Source organism: Xenopus laevis, chromosome 5S, assembly GCF_017654675.1.
Source record: "Xenopus laevis strain J_2021 chromosome 5S, Xenopus_laevis_v10.1, whole genome shotgun sequence".
NCBI classification, from domain to species: Eukaryota; Metazoa; Chordata; class Amphibia; order Anura; family Pipidae; genus Xenopus; species Xenopus laevis.
Window position 1 is genome coordinate 74,887,566 of NC_054380.1, and position 15,677 is coordinate 74,903,242.

Genomic DNA, 15,677 nt, shown 5'->3' on the forward strand with positions numbered 1-15,677 from the left:
TTCTACGAAATAGCCAGCACTCTCGAAAATAAATGTATCCACCAAGTAAGATCCGCACTCTCAGGTCTTATTAAAATGTAAAAAGTTTTATTGTTTCATGTGAGACTGGCGTTTCGGAGGAGGCCGAAACGCCAGTCTCACATGAAACAATAAAACTTTTTACATTTTAATAAGACCTGAGAGTGCGGATCTTATATATATATATATATATATATATATATATATATATATATATATATATATATATATATATATATATATATATATATATATATATATATATATATATATATATATATATATATATATATATATATATATATATATATATATATATATAACATAATAATAATTGTATAATATGCATAATACATTTCCCTGATTTTACATTCTCCTGGATTTTGAAAAACGTAATATATATATATATATATATATATATATATATATATATATATATATATATATATATATATATATATATATATATATATATATATATATATATATATATATAAATATATACACACACACACATGGCATGGTAATTTGTTTTTTTTTTTTTTGTTTTTAATTTGAAACCATCTATTTTTTGGTATTTTTGTAATTTTTTACATTTATTTTACGTGTTCACCTGTTCCAAACATTACATACATAGTTAAATAACTGTCATTGGCACATGCAGTTAGCATTTTCATTTACATCTATATGTTCTAAAAAAAAATTAAAGTTATTGACTAATTACCTTTGGAGTATCTATCTGATATTCTTCTCATGCAGGGGTATGTTTAAGGCACCCTGATTTTTATTTTAAAAAGAGAGAGGAAAGGGGAATATAGAAAATATATGCTGAGAATGCCACTGAAAAGTATAGCGGGCCACAAAAGATTTTTAAAGATTTTTTAGATACTTCCGTCAATGCACTGGGCAATACGGTTGAAAAGGGAAAGGTCTCTGGAAAACCAGGAAATAAGGAAGCATGCACATATCTCTGCCTTTTAATGTCAACTGACTTCTTGTGATCTGATTGTATCTTTGAGCTGTACAAGTGACTTTAACCTGAAAATGATCTCTCTGTGCTGAGTTGCAATATTTCTATGGGGAAATGTAATAGTTTTGTTAGCACAAAAAACGTTTGCAAACACCTTTGCGAGCGTCAGCGAGCATGTATGCACAATTTTTGACTGATTAAAGGGATACTGTCATGGGAAAAAAAAAATTTTTCAAAATGAATCAGTTAATAGTGCTGCTCCAGCAGAATTCTGCATTGAAATCCATTTCTCAAAAGAGCAAACAGATTTTTCTATATTCAATTTTGAAATCTGACATGGGGCTAGACATTTTGTCCATTTCCCAGCTGCCCCATGTCATGTGACTTGTGCCTGCACTTCAGGAGAGAAATGCTTTCTGGCAGGCTGTTGTTTTTCCTTCTCAATGTAACTGAATGTGTCCCAGTGGGACATGGGTTTTTACTATTGAGTGTTGTTCTTAGATCTACCAGGCAGCTGTTATCTTGTGTTAGTGAGCTGTTATCTGTTTACCTTCCCATTGTTCTTTTGTTTGGCTGCTGGGGGGGGGAAAGGGAGGGGGTGATATCACTCCAACTTGCAGTACAGCAGTAAAGAGTGATTGAAGTTTATCAGAGCACAAGTCACATGACCAGGGGCAGCTGGGAAATTGACAAAATGTCTAGCCCCATGTCAGATTTCAAAATTGAATATAAAAAAGTCTGTTTGCTCTTTTGAGAAATGGATTTCAGTGCAGAATTCTGCTGGAGCAGCACTATTAACTGATTCATTTTGGAAATTTTTTTTTTTCCCATGACAGTATCCCTTTAAAGACCTCATCCACTTCCTTGCAAATTTTGCAACCTAATTGCTTTTGCTAACGTTCACAGTGTATTAATAAGATATTTAACGAAACTTTAGCAAGTCTTAAAGATTCGCAATGCACAATTAAGATTCCCTTACAATAAAAGCCTAATGAAGAATATTACAATCAAGCAAATTTATATTTGCAAAGTTTTGCTCTTTGCAAATTTTATTACAATTTTATTACATTTCCCTTACATTTTTAGGTAATTTATCAAAAGAATATTATTAATACAATTAGTAGTAGTATTATTTAGGTAATAGGATGCAAAATTATCTTCCTAACAGTCCAAATCCCAATTAATGGTCTCCATTCTGACCATGCTAAAACCACCTGACTGTTGGTCCTCATTTCACAAGCAATATCTAATTAAAATGACTGCACATAAATATATTTTGTCATGGGTAGGATTTAGATCCAGTTCAATAAATGCAATGATTTCATAATGCAAGTGGGTAAACGCTACACAAGCAATGTCATTTTACTTATTTTGCAGTGTTATAAAGTTTCAGTCAGGGAGTATTTGCAGCATTTGTTTGCTTATTATTTAAAATATGGAAATGACAAATAGTTAAAATAATGGTTAAATCATGGATCAGGTGGGGATAATAGTGTTTTTTTTTTACTTGAACTAAAAGCCAATTGTATGTATAAGAATACCATTCATGGAATGGTTTGTGTTTAATATTTGGTACATTTTCAGGCTGTGGAATGAAAGAAAATTAGTAGAACCTGTGTTTGGCTCCTGATACTTTCACACTGCTCATAAACTTTTATTTCAATAGGGAGACCGATTCCTTGATAAACACTCAGACCAACTTCTGAGTATTGGATGTGTGGGAAATATTCCCAAGCAAAAGACAGAAAACCATGAGACCAGTGTCCAAGATTAGCAATCTGTTAGTTGTAAAGTGTTTTTACCATCCCTATGTAATTTAGAAGAAATTAAAATAAAAAGAATAAAAAAGACTAAATTATTACTATGGGAACTGATCTACTGAAGATAGAAATACATTGTAGGAAAAGATGAATAAATGAAATGAAACATTTGGTGTTATATAACAGTGGCTTTTGAGAGTCTCGTGTGAAGTGGAAATGACATGTGCAAGTAGTTCTGCTGATTTTTTTTCCATAAAAGTCTTTGCACTACATCAAAAGCAAGTGTGTAAATTTAACACATTAATATGTTTTCTCCTCCTTCTGGAAAGGAGGTCTCTATTGAAGCTGAAAACACTCAACCAAGATTTTACTTACAGCTGTTTTTTTTAAAGCTTTAGAAAAGTGTGTGTCTGGTATGTAAATCTGCTTTATATTATCCTTAGATGCTTTTGAATATTTCCTGGTATTGTACTGGAAACTGGTAACAGCAACATGCTCAATCATAAAAAAATAAATAAATAAATACAAATTAAAGTGTGCAGCTATATGAAACAGATGTGGACAAATAATTATTAATACCATGCTATTAATGCAAGTTGTGTCCTTCATAATAGATAATAGTCATATTAAATATGAAATTCCAATAATGTGTGATGCTAATTAAAGCAATTCTTGGTGTTACATCACCATGTTTCATGGATACATAATGAAGCAGCAAGCAAACCGTCAGGTATATCAATGACATAACAGACCACAATACTCTGGTATGTTTGGCAGAATCCTTTTAACAGCAAAAAAAAAAGACTTTCTGCTCATATGCTTCTATGCAAAAATTATGTCTTTGTTAGAATTCATAATAAGTTGTCAAATACATCCAAATAAATCCCCACTATTTTCTGCATATTCCAACATCAGTGCAGGTGGATCTGTCAGTGGCATATGTAGTTTGAACAAATTTCCTGGTGCTATCATGTGGGAATTCCAAAACTATACACTTTACAAGCAATTATGAATCTCTTTTCATGAGAAACAGTTTTTAAATGTTTAAAATATAATTATTTATTATTATTAACATGTATTTTTAGAGCACCAACATATTGTGCAGCACTGAAAAATGATATAAAATAATACTGTATATATATTATATATGTATTATGTATTATATAGTGTTTTGGGCTATTATTTCCCTGTAATCCCCATGCACCCTGGATGAAACACAATTGCCAATTTAAGATGGCAAAGATTACTTTCATAGAATGTGCAGTTTGTATTCATTTTACCAGTGTGGGAAAGACAGGGCAAAAAGATTTTAATCTGTTGCATTAATCTCAATCATTTTTACATTGCTGGATCATTCAAGTTGCCTGCAAAGCTATTGTTTCTATTAAATAAACACATTTCATAACATAACATAAACCTAAAATTTATTTGGAAATAACTACAAATATAATGGGGACCAGACCATCTTCTGTAGTGCAATGTTTAAAATGTGCTTCCACTAGCATAGGATGCTTGGCATATTCAGTAAAAAATATTTTTGCTGCACAATAGTGTGTGGAAATTATCTGCATTATAATAGCAATTGTAAACAGGCAGTTTTGATTGCAGCAGAAATGCAGTTATCAAAATGCCCTTCCCATCAGTCACTTCCCACTTGCATAGGTAACATACTAGGGTTCATTTATGATGTGGAAGATGTGTACAAGGTGCAAAAAGTGGGAGTGGGAAGTTGGAGACACAGTCGCCAGTCCTGCCTCTTAAATGTCATTCAGATGTGCAAGTTCGGAAGATGTGACAAATGCAGGTTGCACCAGGAACCTGCCTGCCCTATCCTGAGACCTGCAGCAGACCTGAGCCTAATGCAGTATGCTTAGTGCTAATATTTTGAAAATATTGTGTATTTTTGTTCCTGGTGCTGGTACAGCACTGAGACAATGCAAGACACAGTGACCATAACTGGCAACAGTAGATAAAATAGTGGTGTACACATCTAAGATTAATCTTATATTAAAACATTAGTCGGCATTTGTTGGGGGCAAATTTATTGAGGTGTGAAATTAGAGCTCGCAACAGTAAAATTTCACCTCTTTTTTTTATCAAAGACATGTTTATGAAATGGTGAACTCTAACTTTCGCAATTTGACAAATATGAGCTTTCATTTTACACAAATCATCCCTACATTGCTGTGTTCTGTCAAAATTGTGACCAGAAACGCATTTTGTCTGTTTCTTTTAAAATTTATTATTAAAAAAAAAAAAACGCTCTTGAAAATGCTCATTTAAAATACTGTAACCCATGGCAACAAATCATTTACCTGCAGCTGGTTTTTAAAAAAGCTGATCACTGATTAGTTGCTATGAATCAGTGCCCAAGAGCAAATTTGCCCAGTGTTTAAATGATCCACAAAATTGTTTCAAAATGTTTTAACATATTACAATAAACCTCAGGTTTTTCAACAGCTGAATCAAATATTTTGACAGAATGAAATACGAGAAGCTGTTTTCCAATTGCAGATGAAACCTTGGGGCTTCCACTTTAAAGGAGAATTCAACTGCTTAGCCAAAAACACCGTACCCCCAACTCCACATAGAACCCCCTCCCTCCTCCCCCAGGCTAGCTGCCCCCCGGGGAAATGCCCCTCACTTTATACTTAGCCCTCTGTGCAGATTCAGGCATCAGACTTCACATGGGGTTTTTGGCTAAATGGTTGAATTCTCTTTTCAGAGACATGTGGGGGCAGATTTATCAAGGGTCGAATTTCGAGGGTTAAAAAATCCTTGAATTCGACCCTCGAAGTAAAATCCTTCGAATTCAAATATCGAATTCAAAGGATTTTAGTGCAAAAGGTTCGATCGAACGATCAAATAAAAATCGTTCGATCAAACAATAAAATCGTTTGAATCAAACGATTCAAACAATTTAAATCGATCGATCAAAGGATTTTTATTCGACCAAAAAAAACGTAGAAAAGTGCTGTGCAAGGTCCCCGTAGGCTAACATTGGACTTCAGTAGCTTTAATTTGGCGAAGTATGAAGTCGAAGTTTTTTTTAAAGACAGTATTTTGATTATCGAATTGTCGAATGGTCGAACGATTTTTACTTCAAATCGTTCGAATCATTCGATTTGATCGAATTCGATTCGATTTGACCAATTCGATGGTCGAAGTACCCAAAAAATTACTTTGAAATTCGAATATTTTTTGATTCAAACTATTCACTCGAGCTTAGTAAATCTGCCCCGTAGTGGTCAGAAATGTCTTTTTTCCATATTTGTGGTTATTGTTTTAATCTTTATACCATACTTTAGTGCATAATTTTGCTAGGGTTCTTTCTAGGCAGTGTAACCCATTGAAGAAGGATTATATTATTCTCTGCTGCTGAAGCACTTGTCTGGGGTTAATTATATTGGTTAAATTACTGGGGGTGGTTTGTGGAGTTATAAAGCACCCACATTTTACATAAATCACATAACAAATCAGCTTTATATTTACCATTACACTTAGAGAAGTGTTATAGCTGTACATTCTGAAGGACATCTAAGAGAAATTTGCTTGAATGTGAGTAACTTTTCCTTCCTCTGTGTTGTTTCTGTGCAGGGAGGAGGAGGAGTCCCCACCCTGGAGCTGACAGAGAGGAGGTGCTGCAGAGGAAGTTATGTGAGAGAGAAGCTGCAGAATCAGAGAAGATTGGTGCTGTAAGGTGCAAGATATTACTGTGTGTCAGCTAGGAACCCCAGTGGCAGAAAAGCATGCTCTGCTTATGGTATGAAAGGAAAAGTAGTCCTTGTCAGGGTAAAGCAAGCCTTTACTTTGGTAGTGGAATTCTTAAGTGGAGTTACATTTGAGTAAATATGAAATAACTTTTATTTTCACCACCAATTGCTTGAGCATTATCAAAGCCAGCGTATACACTAACTTCTATATGCAGATTTGTCTTGAGTGATTTAATCTGGAGTGTTTGCGCTACTCCAAGCCAGTGAGTAATAAAACAGAACCAACACCATGGGATAAAGCTGTGTCTATCCAACAATTACCAATTATTTAAATAGGCTTTGGAACTACTAAAAATAGATAAAAAGCATAACTGCAAAAACAGGTGCTGCACCTGTCATACATTTTTTAGTTTTCAAGTTACTCATTTGCTTACATAGTGGTAAACTTACAATTTAGTACAGGTTTTGGATCCATTATCTGGAAACCCATCATCCCGAATGCTTCAAATTATGGGAATCAACTACTATTGGCTATTATAGTAATCACTTTCTGTAATTTGGATCTTCGTACCTTAAGTCAACTCAAAAAATCATGTAAACATTAAATACACCCAATAAGCTAGTTTTGCTTTCAATAATGATTAATTACATCTTAGTTTGGATCAAGCACAATGTCCTGTTTTATTATTACAGAGAAAGAAGAGTTCCTGCAATCTGTAAAGCATACAGCAGCCTGATTCCCTTAAAAAGGATTGGGTTCTTTGTTTTGTACTTATCTTTGAAACAGGAACAAGAGTGCTACATGTACTAGAAAGGTGGGAAAAATGGTTTGCCAAAAAGTATGATTTTATGACTACAGATTCAATCTAAGATAATAAGCTGCCTAAGAGCAAAATTATCATTGTGGTTCCCGTATGAAAAACAACACCCAAGTTTTCTCTCAAGACATTACTTGATGCTCCTATGGTAGAGCTATCAATTAATGGAGAGAGGCAATATTTGTATATGTTTGGAGGTGTATATTGTGAGTCACTTCCCATATTAAATTTGTATAAAAACAAGAAGGAAATGTTCCGCTGTGGGTTTATATCTCTCTGAATGTGAGTGATTTATCCGATACAAACATGATGTAGTATTTGCTAGCACTGCTGATCTGTGTCTGTGGGGGTGAAAGGAGCTTTTTACCTGATTCAAACTTGTCCTTAGCATCTCTTTATGGGATCTTGCACAGAATAAATATTTTCTAACTCACAGATGCACTAATATTATCACTCTGTAAAGTTAAACCAGTCACATCTGCAACTGAAGAGTGTTGATAAGTGAAGTAGAATTAAAATGAATCACACTAAGTAAAAAGGTAGGTCCCATATAACTTGTATTTTATATTTATCTTTTGAAGAACACACACAGCAACACAATCTTGTCTTGAGTTATATGTGGGTCCCTGGCAGGGGTACCAGCAGCTTGCACCCGAAGTTACAACAAGCGGAGAGGTATAATTGAGCATCGCCTGCATTTGAGTATATTCATCTTTTGATGACCACTTATCCATTAGCTAGAATGTGATGAATGTTTATGCTCAATATTTTCTGCTCATGGTCATTACAGTTAATAATATTATGAAAGTGATATAAAATTATCATGTTATCTGCTCAAATATATCTGATTAACTTACAATATAAGAACAAGCCACTTGACAATATTGCTATAAATCTTATTAGGAAACTATACATACATTTACATTTTAATTTAGTTTGTACATGCAACAATCACAAAAGTGAGCTTCTTTTTCATATTAAATTATGACATACTGCATAGCATTATCTTAATGCAGTATCTAAATACTCAGGAGCCAATTTAACAAAGTTCAACTTTTTTATTTTTTTTTAAAAAATGTGGTTTCAGCTTCAATAAAAAAAAGAATGCGAAATTTGCTTGTGTGTGGCAAATAATCTAGGGCTCGTGGAAAAAAAAGTGATAACTGATAAATCGACCGATTAAAACATGTCTCTCCTGAACTGGGGTCAGAAAGTAATAACCTTGTTTTAAAATGCACTTGTGGCACAGAGTAGCAGTGTAGCAGACATTTGTTTGTACATTCTTAATAAAAACATGTCCTAAGGGAATTTCTGCCCTCCTACAGGGGTGGCAAATAATGTTCATAGACCATATGAAACTAGTGCAGAAGAAAACATTGGTGCTCTATGTACTAGTGAATTACCTGCTGCAGCCCACCACATGTCACTCCAGGCAGACTCTGAAGAAGATCCACTGTGCCATGACATGTATAAAGGACTGGACATTTGGCCCCGTGATGTTGGAACTCTTTCTTATTTATTCCTTAAAATAAGTTAATTTTCCTCTTATATTCCTGCTTTTCAAGATCACCCTTGTTTACTATGAAAGCTACACGTTCGCATATGTATTCTTTGTTATAGAAATCTGTTTGATTATATTTTGCAGAACAGAAGAAACTTTTGACAATGAGGCATTAGTAGCTAAAATGCAAAAGTACACGCATATGCCGCTTGAGATTTAACTATTGCTAAGACTTTCATCTAAAAGTGCTGACAAATCCAACACAATTGTGTTTTCTTTCAAAAATTACATTTTGTTCATGTTCCTGAAATGAAATGTCCATGTTCTGCCAAACTATTAACACTACGATTCTGCAACCAACCCCTTTTGAGCATGTACCATAGAGGAAATATATAATATATATCTATCTATCTATAGATAGATAGATAGATAGATAGATAGATGCAATTGATGTAGTTGGCCAGCTTAAATATATTGGAATGGAATATATGGACAAACAATCCCTGTTTTGTTTAAACAGTGAGTCATTTTTTAGTAGCTTAAGGCACAAAATGTCTCAATGTCCTAAATAAATTTACAATGGGTTGAGTGCAAAGGAGCTCTTGTATTTGTATATATATAATATCCAAAGGCAGAAAAAGCTGAAGCACACCAGGATTTTCCTCGAAAAGATAAAGTGTTTATTACATCAACTTTTCGGCCCTCGCATGGGGCCTTTATCTTGATAAAGGCCCCATGCGAGGGCCGAAACGTTGATGTAATAAACACTTTACCTTTTTGAAGAAAATCCTGGTGTGCTTCAGCTTTTCTGTATATATATATATATATATATATATATATATATATATATATATATATATATATATATATATATATATATATATATATATACATGTAGCCAAACGTTTGCACTCTGAGCCTGTCTTGTATTAATGTGGGTGCAAAGCATTATATAAAGTTCAAATGGAGCCACACTTACTTCATTGTTCAAATGGAGCCACACTTACTTCATTCAGTGAATCATCATTATTTATTGTTTAAACATGTGCATCCAACTTTTTTTATTTATATACATCCAACGCATATATATATATATATATATATACAGTGGTGTGAAAAACTATTTGCCCCCTTCCTGATTTCTTATTCTTTTGCATGTTTGTCACACAAAATGTTTCTGATCATCAAACACATTTAACTATTAGTCAAAGATAACACAAGTAAACACAAAATGCAGTTTTTAAATGAGGGTTTTTATTATTTAGGGAGAAAAGAAATCCAAACCTGTGTGAAAAAGTAATTGCCCCCTGAACCTAATAACTGGTTGGGCCACCCTTAGCAGCAATAACTGCAATCAAGCATTTGCGATAACTTGCAACGAGTCTTTTACAGCGCTCTGGAGGAATTTTGGCCCACTCATCTTTGCAGAATTGTTGTAATTCAGCTTTATTTGAGGGTTTTCTAGCATGAACCGCCTTTTTAAGGTCATGCCACAACATCTCAATAGGATTCAGGTCAGGACTTTGACTAGGCCACTCCAAAGTCTTCATTTTGTTTTTCTTCAGCCATTCAGAGGTGGATTTGCTGGTGTGTTTTGGGTCATTGTCCTGCTGCAGCACCCAAGATCGCTTCAGCTTGAGTTGACGAACAGATGGCCGGACATTCTCCTTCAGGATTTTTTGGTAGACAGTAGAATTCATGGTTCCATCTATCACAGCAAGTCTTCCAGGTCCTGAAGCAGCAAAACAACCCCAGACCATCACACTACCACCACCATATTTTACTGTTGGTATGATGTTCTTTTTCTGAAATGCTGTGTTACTTTTACGCCAGATGTAACGGGACGCGCACCTTCCAAAAAGTTCAACTTTTGTCTCGTCGGTCCACAAGGTATTTTCCCAAAAGTCTTGGCAATCATTGAGATGTTTTTTAGCAAAATTGAGACGAGCCTTAATGTTCTTTTTGCTTAAAAGTGGTTTGCGCCTTGGAAATCTGCCATGCAGGCCGTTTTTGCCCAGTCTCTTTCTTATGGTGGAGTCGTGAACACTGACCTTAATTGAGGCAAGTGAGGCCTGCAGTTCTTTAGATGTTGTCCTGGGGTCTTTTGTGGCCTTTCGTTCGAATCGTTCGATTTCGTTCGAATTCGAACGAATTTAACCAATTCGATGGTCGAAGTACCCAAAAAATACTTCGAAATTCGAATTTTTTTCATTCGAATCCTTCACTCGAAGTTAGTGAATCGGCCCCTTGGAGTTTTTTTTCTCCCTTAATAACGTAAACCTTCATTTAAAAACTGCATTTTGTGTTCAATTATGTTATCTTTGACTAATAGTTAACGGTTTTTGATGAGCAGAAACATTTAAGTGTGACAAACATGCAAAAGAATAAGAAATCAGGAAGGGGGCAAATAGTTTTTCACACCACTGTATATATGTACCTTGACGTGTTATGGTGGCTTATCAATTTTATGATCATAACTTTGTAACAATTATACTTATATATATATATATATATATACTTTAAAGCCTTTAGAGTGCTCCCACAACCCCCCTGTTTTGATATTATATATATATATATATATATATATATATATATATATATATATATATATATATATATATATAAAACATCATTATTTTTTCTCTGGAGGAATCTTACTACATTCAGATGATTTACAAATGGCAAAGTAAAGACTCATTATCTAAATCAAGCTATATCGTGTTAATCACTTTCTTTTAGACACTAAGCTTAATGCAAATCCTGTGTTGTTCTCAGTGGTGAGGCAGGAAACAGCTAAGACATGACAAAAATCTTAGAAATGTGTAATTGATATAAACAATGAAAACCTCCCGACTCTAGACAAACAATCCTGTTTGGACACCTGCCGTTCTTAAACATCAAACAAATTATTGGAAAAAGTACAACTAAACAAAAGGAATGATTCCATGTTACTCTGTGTTCTATTAAGTTTTTTCATTCTGGTTCCGTATAAAAACAACACTGCAGTGAACTGTTCAAGAAATACAAGAAACATGACTTATTATATAGTGTATGTTTTCCTTTCTTCTGATCTTGGATAATGGGAATAATGTTTTCAAATCTTCTGAGTAGACTGTGGGAAATTGTTGACTCTTGTACTGTGTTTCTTTGGAAATGTTATAGAAATATGCTCCTTCAGTGTTGTCTTGAAAATCGTTCAGATATGAAACCTGCTGTTGACATGATTTACTGAGTGAGATACACACTGACTGATATTCTGTATTTCCACTTGGTGCTAATTATCTTTGCAGGCAATATGATGCCTTTTACCAGGGCAAAGAACACCATGATTGCAACTAAGCATTGTGTTGGGAAGCTCCCACTCTGACAATAGATACTGATAACAGAACGTAATGGCATGTGCTTGCCATCTTTCCTTTGTGGGCTCTGGATGGGTTTAATCATGTCATATAGTGTTTCAGCCAGTCAATGCTATAAGCATCATATAAAACTAGATAATTCAAATGGCATCACATGTAAAATATGAACTACAAAGGATTTCTAAATTATTTTGTGTGTGTTCTTAAAAATATTCTTTTGAGGATAGGCTTAACTATATTAGGTGCTGCAATATTGCTGAAGAGTTACCTTTTATCAAACCACATTTATTTTTTGTAGATGAGCCAATAGCACACAGAGCTTTAGATGACTCATACAATTCTAAAATGATTAATTGTGTGAAAATATGTCATCTGGGAAATATGGCTAGCAAAATATATAACTGAAATGAAAGACATCTAATATGGGATCATTTTAATCTGCCTTAATATATACCCCTAAGGAATACTGCATAAAAAACAGTTATATATAATACGCATGCACCTAATCCAGAATTCAGTTCAGAATCTGAGTGCCTGGCCAAATTGAATCCAAATGAGTTGTATTTTAGAACGTTGCAGTCTCAAAAAATTTAATTAAACTTTTCCAGTTATTCATCAACTAAAAAAAAATGAGACGTGTGTATTAAGTTAAACAGCTTAAAGGGGGCTTTGTTCTGTGGCCAAATACACTGCCTTTTTGTCTTGTTTGTAAATACTGTAGGTTTTGTGATTCTACCAGGCTGTAGACCAGGACTACAGAGCAACTCACAAAGAAGCCAGTTGCAGCTGGAAGTGAGCATGCAATAGCCAACAGACAAAGGAAATTCCCGAAGGGGGGGGGCTCGGTGTGTCAGAGAAGCAATCCTAAATTTTTGAGTGGAGGCTGCAGCTGTACTACTAACCTTTGAACAACCAGAGTGGCAAGTGTTTAAAGATTTCAAAGAGGCTTACAGATTACATTTTTTCATAGAGGGTTTACATGTCCTTTAAGCAGGTTTCGTACGTCCTAAATGTAGAAAACCTAGTTAAATAAATGATACAAACATGATTGGTCATGTATTTATTGAAAAAAATTATCCAATAACATATCTGTGTGTGGCAAAAGTAAGTAAATCCTTAGGACTATCATGTAATTTGAAGGTGAAATCAGAGTCTGGTGTTCTTAGTCAATTGGATGCCAATCAGGTGTGAATAAGGGACCCTGTTTTATTTGAAAAAGGCAAAGCCTGATCACACATACAACACGTGTGGATGTGTATCGTGGCTTGAACAAAGAAGGTGTCTGAGGACCTCAGAAAAAGAGTTGTTGATGTCCATAAAGCTGGAAAAGGTTACAAGATTATCTCCAAATAGAGTTTGGCCTCCACCAATGAACAGTCAGACTTGTGTACAAATGAAGGAAATTCAAGACCATTATTACATTGAATAAAAATGGTTGACCATCAAAGATAACTCCAAGTGCAAGGGGTATAAAAGTCTGAGAGGTTACAAAGGAACCCAGGGTAAGTTTTACGCAACACTGAACAGCAATGGTTTATATGGCACGGTACCAAGGAGAGGGCCACTGTTGCCCCCCCAAAATATTGCTGACTGTCTACAGTTTGCTAAAGATCACATGGGCAAACCATGATTGATACTGGAAAAATGTTTGTGGACGAATGAAGCCAAAATAGAACTTTTCGGCTTAAATGAGGAGGGTTACATTTGGAAAAAGAAAAACACTGCATTACAGCATAAGAACCTTATCCCATCTGTGAAACATGGTGGTGGTTGTGTTCTGGTTTGGGCCTGTTTTGCTGCATCTGGGCCTGGATGGCTTGCTATCGTTGAAGGTACAATGAATTCTGAACTATACCAGTGAATTCTAAAGGAAATGTTGAGACATCTGTCTGTGAACTCAATCCCAAGTGGAAATGGGGTCATGCAGCAAGACAACGATCCTAAACAACACACAAGTTGTTCAACCAAAGAGTGGTTAAAGAAGAATAAAGCAAAATTATGAAATGTCCAAGTGAAAGTCCTGACCTTAATCCAACTGGATTTTAGTGGAACCTAAAGCAATGGTTCATGTGAGGAAACCCTCCAACATTCAAGAGCTAAAGCTGTTCTGTATGGAAGAATAGGCTAAAATTCCTCCGAATCAATGTGCATGACTGATCAAGAGTTAACGCAAATGTTTAGTTGCAGTTATTGCTGTACAAGGGGGGTCACACCAAATACAGAGTGAAAGTAAGTGAAAAACTGATTCACTAGGGGGGTTATTTATCAAAATCTGAAAAGCTATTACTATTTTCTTAAAACTACCCTGACCAAATCCTCACAGACTTTTCCCGGCTATTTATCAATAAATGTTTCTGAAAATCTCTTATACAGGAATAAAAAAAAATAAAATCATAAAAAAAATCTGAATCATATGAATTTTTCTGATTTGTCACGAAAACCTGCAACTTTTTCAGATGTCTCCCGAAACCGGTGAATTTTTCAGATTCGCCTGCAAACCACGAAATCTTTGTATTATGGGATGAAGCCCAGCACAGATCAGGATATAAATGGAACATCTGCCATTGGCAGATCTGAGTTGGAGTACTTATTTTTTTACCAAACTCGAATATATATTAAACTAAATATTGACAGTTAATATCTTATACCTTGGGACCCCATTTTGTGATGCTCTGTGTGCTCCTTCAGAGATCACCTGACCAGAAACAATGCATCTCTAACAGTAACAGGAAGAAGTGTGGGAATAAAAGACAAAATTCTGGCCATTAATTGGCTCATGTGACCTAACATATATAGTTTGCTTGGTTTGTGTACACTGTGAATTTTAGAATCCCAGTGGAGGCCCTTAATTGTTAAAATAGCAATTTCTATTTAGGATTACCCAATGCATACTACTAAAAAGTATATTATTATGAAAGTGATTTATTTACACGAAGCAGGACTTTACATATGAGCTATTTTATGCAATATGTTTTTATTAGACACCTACATTTTGTTTTTTAGATGGTGGTCAGGGATTTGAAAGCTGGAAAGAGTCAGAAGAACAAGGCAAATAATTCAAAAACTATTAAAAAGAATAGATAGAAAAGCTGCTTAGAATTATTACCCCTTTAAAAAATAATTAAATTAAAAAAAAATATAAATAAATATATATATATATATATATGTGTGTGTGTGTGTGTGTGTGTGTGTGCGTGTGTAGGGGTTATCGGCATTCACCACTCACATAGTCACTTGCTGGGTGCTATCCAAAAATATTCAAAGCAGTCCATGAAAGCACTCACAGCGGTCACCATCCAGTGTGTATCAAAACATCATTTATTGGTGCAAGGTGTATCAACGCGTTTCGGCTCACCTGGAGCCGTCGTCAGGATAACAGGAAGTGCAACACATTATTAAATAACCCCTTCCACCAATCAGGATGGATGCCTCATTACGACATCACAGCTGCGTGTATCATTCTAAAAAATCTAAAACAGTGATTAATATTTATTCATGTCCATTATATATACATTATTCATTGACATATATCAAATCT